General features: G+C 40.0%; 1 protein-coding gene across 7 annotated transcripts in view; it reads left to right on the top strand.

The window, feature by feature from the left end:
• The window catches only part of RBFOX2 (RNA binding fox-1 homolog 2), a 252,947-nt gene that overhangs the window by 180,078 nt on the left and 60,254 nt on the right, over positions 1-12,615 (top strand). The window lies entirely within an intron of this gene.

The raw sequence follows: 12,615 nt of genomic DNA, 5'->3' as shown, positions 1-12,615 counted from the left end.
AGTCGTTAGAAACAATTGATAAGGTAATCACATGGAAATCAGCATATTCTCTCATCAAGAAAAATAGGATAGATAAGTTGTCTTCCCCAGAGACAACCTTTAGCAGGAGGTTACTACTACACACCCTCTAGGCCTGGAAGCCGGACTACCCACGCTGGGGTACACTGCTCCTGTATGTCCCAAAAGTAAGGACTGTCCCACTCCTAGGACCACTGGAGAATGGAAGATTTGTATTCACTTACTGTGAAGCTTCCTTTCTCGGTGGTCCAGGAGTGGGGCAGTCCTGCCCATCTGAGTTTCTTGCAGGGCGGCTTTTAGGATTGAATAAAGAGTTAGGATGATAGTCTTCCTCCCAGTAGATTCAAGGGAGGGACCTTTCTATTAAAAAAATTGAAGGGAGTTATTATTTTCCCTCCTGGTATCGTGATGGGGAGTCAGGGCTTGGGAACAGACTGGTGATTCCAGGAACAATCCCCTCCCTTCCAGGATCAAAATCAGCTGACTGACCCTGCCTTCAGAGAGGAGGAGCTATATCCCAAAAGTAAGGACAGCCCCACTCCTGGACCACTGAGAAAGGAAGCTTCACGGTAAGTGAATACAAATCTTCCATTCTTTCTCTGGCTTTGTCACAGCATATCTCTTACCTTGGGGCAAGACCTGCTTCTGTGGGTTCATATTTTAAACATTTTTCTAAAGCTCCTAAGAATTTCAGTTATCAGGAATATATACATCCCTTTGTTGTAGTGTAGATAAAATTTGGGAGCCTAAAAAAAAGAACCACAATATATTGAATACTTTGTCTGATGCTGAGGCTAATTCATTCTTTCAACTGCAGTTCAGTTTACCGTGCTGCTATCTGCATCCTAGGTTCCTGCCACTTTCCCTTGCTGTTTGTGTCCCTACAGTTCTTGGACATTCCTTAGGGATGCTTCTAGGGATCTTGGACACACTTCCTTTGGACTCCACATGCCAAAGTCTATCTTCCTTAGGATGCAGCAACTTTTCCCAAGAACAGCCTCCCCAGACAGTTCAAACTTTAAGTTCATTATCTGAAAAGGAAGTTAACAAAAACCACTGCTTTGTAGGAGTTAGAGTGTCACATTAGGATATGAGATATCCAGATGTGAATCCCCACTTCTTCAAGGAAACTTACAGGATGACCTCGGGCCAATCACACACTTTTAACCTTAAAGGATTATTGTGAGAATAATAGTGTAAGCTGCTTTTGGTCACTGTTGGGTTATACTCTGTTAGGATATAAATAAAATAAATATAAAAGAATATTAAAACAAGAGCCAGTGTGACGTATTGGTTAGAGTGTCAGTCTAGGATCTGAGAGATAAAGGTTCAAATCCTCACTCTGCTATAGGAACTCAATGGGTGACTTTGGTCACTCACTCTCTCAGCCCAACCTATACTATATTGTGGTTGTTAAAAACAATAAAATGAAGGCAGGGAGAGGGATGTTCTAGGCTACTTTGGGTCACCATTTGGATGAAAAGAAAGGTGTGTATATGTATCAAAAATAAATAACATTTTGTTCCATGCATGCCTCTTGCAGCCTCTGTTCACTTAGAACTGGTAGAATGAACTGCAGATTGCTGTCCTCTCCACCCTCTGTCCTGTAATGGAGGGCTACTCCATTATTTTTAAATCATTAACTCCGTTAAAACAATAATTAATAGTTATGCTGATTATAACCAGTTTGCATAACTGCTGTTATGTCCATGAAGTTAACTTTTCTTTAAAAATGACAGTGAACTTTTCATTGTTTAACAGTGTCAAGAAAGCTTTCATAGCCAGAGAACGATGGTTGTTTTGGATTTTCCGGGCTGTATAGCCGTGGTCTTGGCATTGTAGTTCCTGACATTTCGCCAGCAGCTGTGACTGGCATCTTCAGAGGTGTAGCACCAAAAGACCGAGATCTCTCAGTGTCACAGTGTGGAGAAGATGTTGGCAGGTAATTTATATATACTCAGGAAGGTGGGTTTGGGCTGAGTCATCTTGTAAGAGTTTCCCAGGGTGTGGAATGGTAATGGAGGGGAAACTAATCATCTAACTAATCATCTCAACAAGGAAACTAATCATCTAAACCATGCACTTCAAGCAAATGGCTACTCCAGAAATGAAATCAGAAGAGCAATTAAACCAAGGATAAACCAAGGATAAACAACTAAGGAAAAACAGTCTCCCACAGGAAAAGTGTTTTTGCCATATATCAAAGAAATCACTGATCAGATGGGAAAGCTTATGAAAAAGCACAACCTACAAACAGTATTCAGACCCACCAGAAAAATGCAACAGATGCTATGATCAGCAAAAGACAGTAGAGACCCCCTCACCTCTACAAGAGTATACCGCATACCCTGGACAAGTTTACATCGGGACCACACAGTATAGCATCCAGACAAGAATAAAAGAACATGAAAGACACTGCAAACTTGGCCATCCGGAAAAATCAGCAGTGGCTGAACATAGCCTAACTCAAACAGGACACAGTATCCTATTCCAGGACACTAAAATACTGGACAACACTTACAACTACTTCGTCAGATTGCGCAGGGAAGCAGTCGAAATTCATAAGCATAAGCACAATTTCAACAGGAAAGAAGAGACTTTAAGAATGAATAGAGCATGGTTTCCAGTCCTGAAAAGCACCAGGCTAACAAAATACTCTACATCCTACAATAGCCCTGCAGAGAAGATTAGCATATCAAGCACCAATCCATATGCAAAAGAACCTCCTCAGAATACAGTGAAGCCTTCCTCCATTAGCATTCCACACCCTGGGAAACTCTTACAGGATGACACAGCCCAAACCCACCTTCCTGAGTAGATATAAATTACCTGCCAACATCTCCACACTGTAACACTGAGAGTCTTTTGGTGCTACACCTCTGAAGATGCCAGTCACAGCTGCTGGCGAAACGTCAGGAACTACAATGCCAAGACCACGGCTATACAGCCCAGAAAATCCACAACAACCATAGTGTCATCTGTGAATGTGAGTGATTCATTGAACAGTTTTGATCTTTGGCTTTCATCCTGGAATCAAGGGTTAGGTTGCAGTTTAAGTCACAATGATTATTAAAGGTTGTAAAGGGAACCATGCTAGATAGGTTCTTCTAGATATGAGCCAACCCTCTCCCATGAGTGTTACAGAATAGAGTACCAGAACACGTGAAGGGGTATTCCCTGGTTGCTGCAGCAAACAAGGCAGAGACATGGGCAATGACCTTTACCATTGATAAGTGTTTGATTTTTTGTTTGGTGATGGCTTTGATTACAACAACTGGAGAGTATGGAAAGCTTTTGATGAGATGTCAGGTTTGCCCTAGCATCTGAAGGGCTAGAGGAGAAACACCTTACTTCTGCCTTTGCTAATAAACAGCAGCATAATGAAATAAAAAGGCTGCTGCCCACATAATTGTGTTCTTGGCCCTATGGGGTGTTTGACTGTCATAAAAAGGACAATGTTTAATCACTCAGTTGACTTCGCCAACCTTCCTTGAACCCCCAATTTATGATGAGATCTATATCATACAAGTACCATCTAGGCAGAAATTCCTGTTCGGACCACCCACCTATGGTTCTACTGTCATTGCTCTTGGTCTTCAGCAGATGTTTCCAGACTTCCCATAGATTCTCCACCACTACAATTATGCCTTTGACTGCATCACAGCTAGCACTTTCTCCTTGTCATTTCAGCATCAACACTTTTTCATACAGATAAATACACTGTACTGTACATACTGTAAAGCTATCAAGACTTATCACTACTCTCTCAGTAGTGAATGACTCCTTAACCTGCAGTACTGACCATTGCTACAATGCTTATTGCTGCTGTTGTTTCATTAAATTATGATTTCTTCCTATGGGAACTACACCAATACCAGCAATAATTCCCCATCTGGTTGGGAGGGAGGTGTCAGATGTGGATCGGGTCCATGACAAAAGATTCTGAATCTTCTCTGGATCATGTAGGGATCCTCTTCCTTCCTCATTTAGAAGAAATACAAGATACTTTGTTGAACAGATCAGCAAACTGGTTTAGAACTTAGGCATCAACACTTAAGATTCTACTTCAAATGATCTGATGCTTATATATCATGCAGAATGAATCGTATTCTGATGGTTCCTACGTCATGCAGACAGGGAAAGAGAAACTGTGTACAGAGTACAACAAGACAACTGTTCATTTCTGCTCATTTATCTGACTCTCAACTCTGTGTTAGTATAGATGTTACTGGAAAAAAGTCCTTCATGTGCCCTGAATGGATTGGAAATTAGATATTATTGTGAGAAATTTTACTCACAGTGCTGACCATGCTGATTTTTAACTATGAAGTATGCATGGCTAGTTACCAATATTTCTTACAACCGATTTAGCTCTTTAGCATTTACTGGAGAAGAAGGAAGTAAGTACTCTGAATTCTAGGAAAAATTTAAGTATCGCAATCAGAGTGTACAATATTTGTAGTAAGGATGTTTTTAGATTTAATCTGAGAACAGTTTATCTCATACTAAAGTATAGTATGACCTGCCTTAGTCTTTTTTGAGAGTAGAAAGAGCAGCATCTCATAATGAGGCACTGACAGAAAGCTAGCCCAAAGAAGCTGAAATTCAGTAGGGGAAGATGAGTTGTTTTATAAAATATATAAATTTATCAGTCACACTCGAGGTGATTTTCTGCTGCCAGGCCACCATGTAAGCTATTTTCAAAATAGATTGAAAGTCTGAGCCCATTATATTCATCTGTTGCCTAGCAAATATTACTGAAGTGAAATGAAGATATAGAGGCAGTGTTTGGGCTTATAATAAGCTGGTTTGTGATAGTCAGTGTTTTATAGTAGCTTAGTGACCACTAAAAGTAAAGTCTGCCCTAGCAGCTACAATGTGGCAGTTAAACTTTTAACTGCACCCTTAGGGCCTTAGAATTCTGAAATGAAAAGTGCATATTAGAACTGTTATTTTTCTCTCTTGTAGACTGAACTAATCCTTTAGAATGTCTATCAACTTCTGATGAGTGAAATAAATTTTGAGAAAGACGAACGTCCATTTCCCCCATTTCAAAGCATACATTCTTTCAATAAATGGCATGTCATTGGAAATCCTGTTCTTATCATTGCCTCTGTTAGAAGAAGCTTCATTTTAGTAAGGCAGCAGTTCTTGCCGTATGTAGGTATAACTTTGTGCAGTTCACTGTAAAACATATTACAGCTTTACTGAAGACAAATTTAAGGTTCTAACAGTGAACTCCGAAGCAGAATTACTCCAATCAAAGCCCATTGACTCCAATAGGCTTAGACTGGAGTAACTCCGCTTAGGATTTCACTGTAAGATTTGTTCACATGCTTGTATTTCCATTGGATTAATGCCTCTAGAACCACATTGCTGCAGAAGAGTTGGGATATAGAAACTGTGATTTAAAGGCAAAGGGGAGTATGGCAGTGAGGACCCATGAGATTCTTTAGACTCTTGAAAGCGAGACTCAAAGAAGCAATATTTTTCTGAAAGGATAAAGAGTTTTCCCAGTTCCTTCACAGCTCTAGCAATCAGGATTGAGTGGTATGCATAGGCTCCCATATTACGCTGATTGTGAGGAAGAGATAAAAATGGTACTCTTGTCACCTGATGCAATAAAAGGTGATCATTGAAAGACATTTGTGGGTAGCTGGCCTGTTTCTGGCAACTCTTTTGGCATCCCTGGAAGGGCCTGTTACATACTTCGAGTATCACCAGTTTAGACATGTTCCCAGTTTCCCCACTCTGTCTGCACTGTTTGTGACTGTGCTGTTTGTGACCAAGACTGAGAATGATGGGCAGAATATCTGTGGCCATCTGGAGGGCTATGATGATTTGCCAATTTCACCATCTGTTGTAAGGAGCTCAGAATTTGGAAATTTGCATTATCACTGCTCCAGATTGTGAATAAAATATAATTTGAAGAGTGATCCCATGGACCGTGTACGTTAAATGGTATTTGAGAGTTGTTTGGGGAGACTCTTTCCTAGTCATTGTCTATAGGGATGATGGATGAGACACATCATGGGTTCTGTCCTTCTTCTCGGACAGTTTAGCCCTGGGGAGTAGAGGGCTCTGATGAAGTCATAAAAATAAAACTGCCAAACAGTCTGGTGTGATTTAATCACAAGCCAGCCACATTGATTCCCCCCTCAGGGTGCACCATCCATTTGTTTGGAGATAATTTTGTCAGTATAGTGAGGAGGGAAGTGGAAGCAGCTGTAAATAGTATCTTTGTGATGTGATCAGGTGGACCTTTGTCAGGATGCTTCTGTGTGTCTGATATTCGGGGCTGGTTGAAATTGATTCTTGGTTGAATGGAATTAGTTTGTCCCAGCTGTTTGGTGTCTTGTTCTGCATTGTGTGGCTAAAGATGTTCAGGCAGAGTTTGTGTCAGACTCATTGCTTGATTGAGGCAAAGCTGAAAGCTGCGCTTGCTTTGCTCAGCATGTTGCCTGGCTAGCATTTACCATTAATATACTTTTGTTTGTTCTGTAAAACTCCTATATAAATCCAAGGTCATTTCTAGAAGAGAGGGAGTGTCTGACAAGAGCCCTTTCTACTTCTTAAGAGGCCTTTCTTTCATTGCTTTTGTATATTCCCAAGTTGTCTTCATCCATTTCATGCACTTAGGTTAAATCATTCTCTTGCTGTTTTAGTGGACAGAATGTTTAATATTTGCACTTGATAAAAGATAGCTGTATTAATGTGCCTGTATTTGATCTGTGCCCCTTCACATCATATTCTTAAATTAGACACTATCCAAATGAGATATAATAATAAACATAGACTTCTCATGGTTATTTATTACTTTGGTATCTCACTGTTCTTCCAAGGAATTTAGGTTATTTTCTGTCCCCACTCCCCTACACAAAGCAGTCCTATGAGGTAGACTAGGGATTGAATTCAGATTTAAATTGTCAGTATCCATTGATTTCCCCTTCCCACTGTAGACCCCCCTCATGTAATTTCTTTGGATCCCCTACTGCCTCAAGGTAGCATTTTGAAGAAATTAGAGATCTGCAGTAGAAGGGGAAAGCAGAAAAGTTCAGTTCTATCATTGGAAAATTCAGTTTGGATCCAATACTAGGCTAAGAAATAGTGACTGGACAAAGATCATCCAGAGGGCTTCCTGGCTGAGGTAGGGATATGAACCCTGATTGAAATTCAAAACTTTGTTCACTAACTGTTTTCCAATAGAAATGTTATACTTTTAAGCATGCATTTAATTGTTCTAAAATATACTTCAATGTACACATACTTGGGAATATATTATAATGCACTCAAAAATCTATTAAAATCCTTATAAGGTAGTCAGATCAGTTTTTTTGGTTCCTATAGATTACACTGCTTGAGAGGGAGGCATCAGCCTATCATGTGAACATAAGAATCAGAGCTTGAAATGCTGTGTTACCTAGCCAGATTGCTAATTTTACACATCCCCAAGAAAAATAACAAAAGATGGGCATGCCAGGAAGTGTTTCAGTGTGTTTTACATAGCAGCTATAAGGAACAACTCCATTAAAAACTGATCAGTTCTTACTGATTTCACTTTGATACTACCAGCATTCATCAGTCAGCACGTTTTTCAAACCTCATCATAAATGGGCTCTCTCATATTGGGTTTAACAGTGCTGTAGTGGAATTCATGCAGATCTGGAGGAAAGATTCAAATGGAGATTAAAGAGGAGAGATTTGTTCCACTGTCAACATTGAAGCCTTCTACCAAGTTGATTAGGTCCTAGTGTCATCTATAACACCGTATACATTTGGAGACAGAACATCTACAGAAACATGATGTTTCTTTTTTGTTTTAAGTTCTCGGGTAGATCTTAAAGCAAGCAAAGTGCCTTAGAAGTAAGCATAGTCCAAAAGCTTCACTTCTGATGAGGATTATGATGATAGCCTGAGTGATCTGCCTCAAAAAACTGGAACTAGTTTTTTTTTTAGATTATGGTTCCAGGGTGGGTTATTTACATTACAAACTGAAGACTTGTCTGTCTTGCTGGATAACTTGCACTTCGTCAGTGCTGCATAGGCGTGCATGGTTTATGCTCTTACATGAATAATTCAAATATAATAGGGTTTATTCTGGATAATTCAAATATAATAGAGTTTATTCTGGTGGAACTGGGCTCTGTGTGTATGTAGCTTGATCCGTAACTTTCTCCCCATCTCCATTAAAATAAATAAACTGTAGTGTTAAATTCTTAGTGGGAGAAAATATCAAAATAAATACAATGTGTGTGTATGTGTGTGATGGGTGATGACAGCAAATTGCACCAGATTTAGGAATGAGGGTACCTCCATAGAGCTGCAGTTCCTATACAAGATAAGGTTCACTGAGCGGTAAGGTGCATTGCTAGCAGAACAGAGCAGTGAAGTGAGGTGCTGGTAGAGGTCATCACAACCTTCTTTTTCTGGGCTTACAGTTGCTTTCATGCCACCACAGGATGATGAGGCATCAGCACCAGGAACTGCTATTATTGGGCATCAAAGGGTTCAAGAAATCAGAAGTGGCATGTTTTGCCAATTTCTGTATACTACTACTGAAGGCACTGTAGATCTACTGTAGCTGCTGGAGATTAGATGTTTAAATCAGTTTAAATTCAGAGCTACCTATTGGGAGCAAGTATAACATAGTGGTTGTGAGAGTCTTAGTGACAAAACAGGATATTGGATTGCGCCTCTCCCACTCACTAGAAGGTCTCAGCCAAACTACTTTCTGACTACTTCAGACTTTATCAGCAATATGGAAATAAAATATATACTTACTTAGCAGGGTTATAATAAGAATTAAAATGTTGCGTGTGACTGGCTTCTAACAAAGTTTTTATATAAATAAAGGCTGATGGCGCAGTTTTATTCTGTGCCTTCATAGGAATAGTTTCTGCACCTGTGCAGGGACACGTTTAGAACTTTTGGTAGACCTACAAGGAAATGACACAAAAATCCTTTCCTTAAAATTTTTTGTTTCGCTTTGAATGCTTCTCACTCAGTTCTCTTCCGATCATCCTGTTAATGGCAGCTCTAAGAATGTTCTTAGAGTTTTTCTCCTCCGAGTGTCTTGATAAACATAAGCTTTTTTTGTAGTTAGTTTTTGTGACTATTTTATTTAGGTAACTTGATATTTTTAATTTCTCTTGGGGTCCCTACTTTCTCTTTATGTCAACATGCTTATAGCTTACTAGGCAACTATTGTTAGAGCAAGTTTCCTTTCTCTTCGGCCTCCTTTGTTTGAATGAGGAACACAGAATTGTTTGAAGTTCATCCAGGAAACTAATAAAAGTTCTGTTTGTCACCTGTGTTTTGGAAACACAGTCCTCTAAAAGAAGACATTCCATTATTGGGTCATAGCTCCATGCCTGGTTCAATGATGGTTGGGTCTGTGATTCTGGCCATAGTATCTTCAACTTCCGTTAAACATCTGCTTTTAGTTCCTCTATTGGACCTTCCATAGGTTTTGCTGGAAGTTGAAGTAGTGTTCAAGAGGTTTGATCCTCTTCATTCATCTCATTTTCCAAACCACACCTTTTGTTTACAATCTTCCTTCTCCAAGGATAATGGAAAGTGCTCCTTGTATTTGCTGCCTCACGCTCTACAAGATGAACAAAGGGAACCTCCTACTTCCCTAATATGTCTTTCACCTGCATGAGAGAGCATAGCAATGATATGATACTGAGATCTAGCACCAATCCTAGTGGCATAAGGATTGGGGTAGAGGCTATCAAATCAAGTTTGGTTTACCATCATTACCCAACCATATATCTGTTGAGAGGATAAGCATAGAAACAGAAACTGTGGTCATCAAGATTAGAGTGTGAGATTATGTTTCACCATGTTATGCTCTCACACCCCTGGGATTGTAGGGATCCTCATTATGAGACTGGGCATTCCAGAACTTCTTACCATATGATATTTGTCACATTACCTCTGAAGTTCTGGCTTCTACTACTTGCTTGCTGCATTATCTTCAGTCACCATACTACTTTTGGTATGGATTCAGATGTTTTGTGTTCTTCCATCTTTTTGCCTGCTCCAGTTTTGTTTATCATACCACTCCAGGCCACAGCACCAGCTGTCCCTCTACTGCCTCTTTCATTGCTCCTTTGATATCATTACTACTATGTTGATGCACAGCCATCTTTTTGAGCTTTTGTGAGGTGTTAAGTGGCTACTCTGTTTGGCCCCAATCATGTAAATGTAGAAAATTCAAAGGTTTGCTGTGACTTTCACCTATGACCTGAACTGCAACAGTTCAGCAGGTTCAACTCAGTATTTTGCTGGTATCCAGTATATTAAACTATATTGAAAGCGGCTTATAAGAAGATTTAATAGGTGTGTTATGTGCCATCACGTTGCTTCTGACTTATGGCAACTATATTTAATAAATGTAATCCAATAAAAACCATATGGCTTTAAAGTAAAAAAGAACTAACACCAAAACAATAGCACATAAAACCACAAGGCAGACTAAAACTATAAAACACCAGCAGCTAAAATATGCACAACAGAAGCAGTGCAATGCCCATAAGAACTTCATGACACATAATGATAGGTGATAAAATACTAACAGCTCTGGAGTAATTTATAAAAATGCCTCTGCTTGGCACTGAAATGTTTGAAAATCTGGTGCCAGGCAAGCATCTCTGAGAAGGGGAGTTCCACAATCCATACCTCTGCAAAGCAAGCTCTGTCTTGCTTCTGCCATTAAGAGGCACAAACAGATATCCTGGACTGATATCTGAGCAACTGCTTCCTCTCATAGGAACCTGCCTGTTAGTTAAGTCAGCCCTACTGTTTGTGCCTCTTAATGGCAGAAGCAAGACAGAGCTTGCTTTGCAGAGGTATGGATTGTGGAACTTCCCTTCTCAGAGATGTAGAACTTTATAGATAATGAGTACTTGCGCTTGGAAGCAAACTGGAAGCCAGTACAACTCTTTTAAATCTGGCGAGATACAATCTTTGTAGGTTGCACTGGCTGTTATTTTAGCCGCTACATTTTGTATAAATTGAAGCTTCCTGTCTTCAGAAGCAATTTGCCATAGAAAGCATTTCTGATGTCTAGTCTGGATGTAATCAGTGCATAGATTAAAAAGGGACACAGATGGTGAACTGTCTGAAAGTGGTAAAGGTGCCACAAATCTGGACCTCTCCCCACATCGGTAGCTCTAGATCTGTCCCCAAACTGTGAACCTGCCCCTTTAATAGAAGTGTAGCCCATCCTGTGTATACTGACTCCACAAACCAATTTGTCTTCTCGCCCAACAGTGCCGCACCTGGATTGAGCTTCATCTAGGCCAGTATTGCTTCCAGACAACAGTTAAAGGACTTCCACTGTCTCAGTTGACAAGGAGCAAAGGTGCCTGCATTTTCTGGATGCACCTTAATTTTTTATGCTGATCAAGAATTTCCAAAAGGCCCCAATTTATAACCTGTGCTATGTCATTTCAGAGAAGGAATACAAAGTTTCTACCTGGTACCTATAAAAGTGGGTAGCTACTGCTGTCAACTTTTAAGTTACCAACTTGCTAGGCATCTTCTCCCTCAAAGAGTTTTGGGCTCATTCTACCAGAACTATACCTACATCCTTTGGCATTCTCAAAGGAGAGTACTGCTTTCTAGCTGTATGAAGAGTAACCACTTGAGTTGCCCCATCGATTTTCATTTCCCATTATATTATTGACGTTGGAGCCATGGCTGATTCAGCATTTGGGCAGGCTGTTTGAAGATATCTTTTCTCCTGATGCAATACAGGCAGATGCCTCCAGTAAGGTCCTTATGCTGGTCACCCATCTGTGACTACAAAGGTAGTCTGTAAAGGTAGACAGAGACTACAAAGGTAGTAAAACAGGTTACTTAATCTGTAACTGATGTTTTGTAAATGGTCTTCAGTGTAGTCACACAGCTTGTCCTTTCGCACTGCTGGATCTCTCCCTGTCTTTGGGTACATGTGGGAGGTACTTGTGGCATTCTCAAGAAAAGGAGTGATAAGATATGTGCTAAGGTATGTGCCTCTCTCCTCAACACATGTGCTGGGGGGAGGGGCTCTCCTTTGGGGGCAGATTTGAATGCCAGTTCCTTGGCTAGGCTTCTAGAATGTTCTAGAGTTGCTTCTGTGGAGGCACGTGACCCACAGTAGCCGGTTTTGTGACAGTGGTGTTAAATAATGACGTCTAATGTTGATGTGTTTTGAGCTAAAAGACAGTCAGAGGATGCCAAAATTAGGACATGTTTAATTGTGTGAATGTATGTAAGCTGATACAAGCTGAATGCAATGCCTCAATAAAATACTAGTTTATAAGTAAAAATGTAGCTACTTTTTCAGCAATAAATATTGGCACAGTCCTTTGTATCCTTTTATCTGTATTAGTTTGAATCCACACTTTAAATTACAGTGGTGCAATTGATCTCCCAATACTTTGTTATGAAGAGATCTTCTTACTGTTTGTTCAGAAAAGGGTGGGAGTGGTGGGGGGAGGGAGAGAACAAAAGATTGCTTGTTGTTAGACTTGGCTTTTTTTTAACTCGAAGGTGCTGTGGTCAATAAATGTGGTTTAAATACCTAAGACATCAGTTGATAGAGATGAA

This window comes from Eublepharis macularius, chromosome 9 (genome assembly GCF_028583425.1).
Source record: "Eublepharis macularius isolate TG4126 chromosome 9, MPM_Emac_v1.0, whole genome shotgun sequence".
NCBI lineage: Eukaryota > Metazoa > Chordata > Lepidosauria > Squamata > Eublepharidae > Eublepharis > Eublepharis macularius.
The sequence above is the reverse complement of the archived record's forward strand: the minus strand, read 5'-3'. Positions and strand labels throughout refer to the sequence as shown.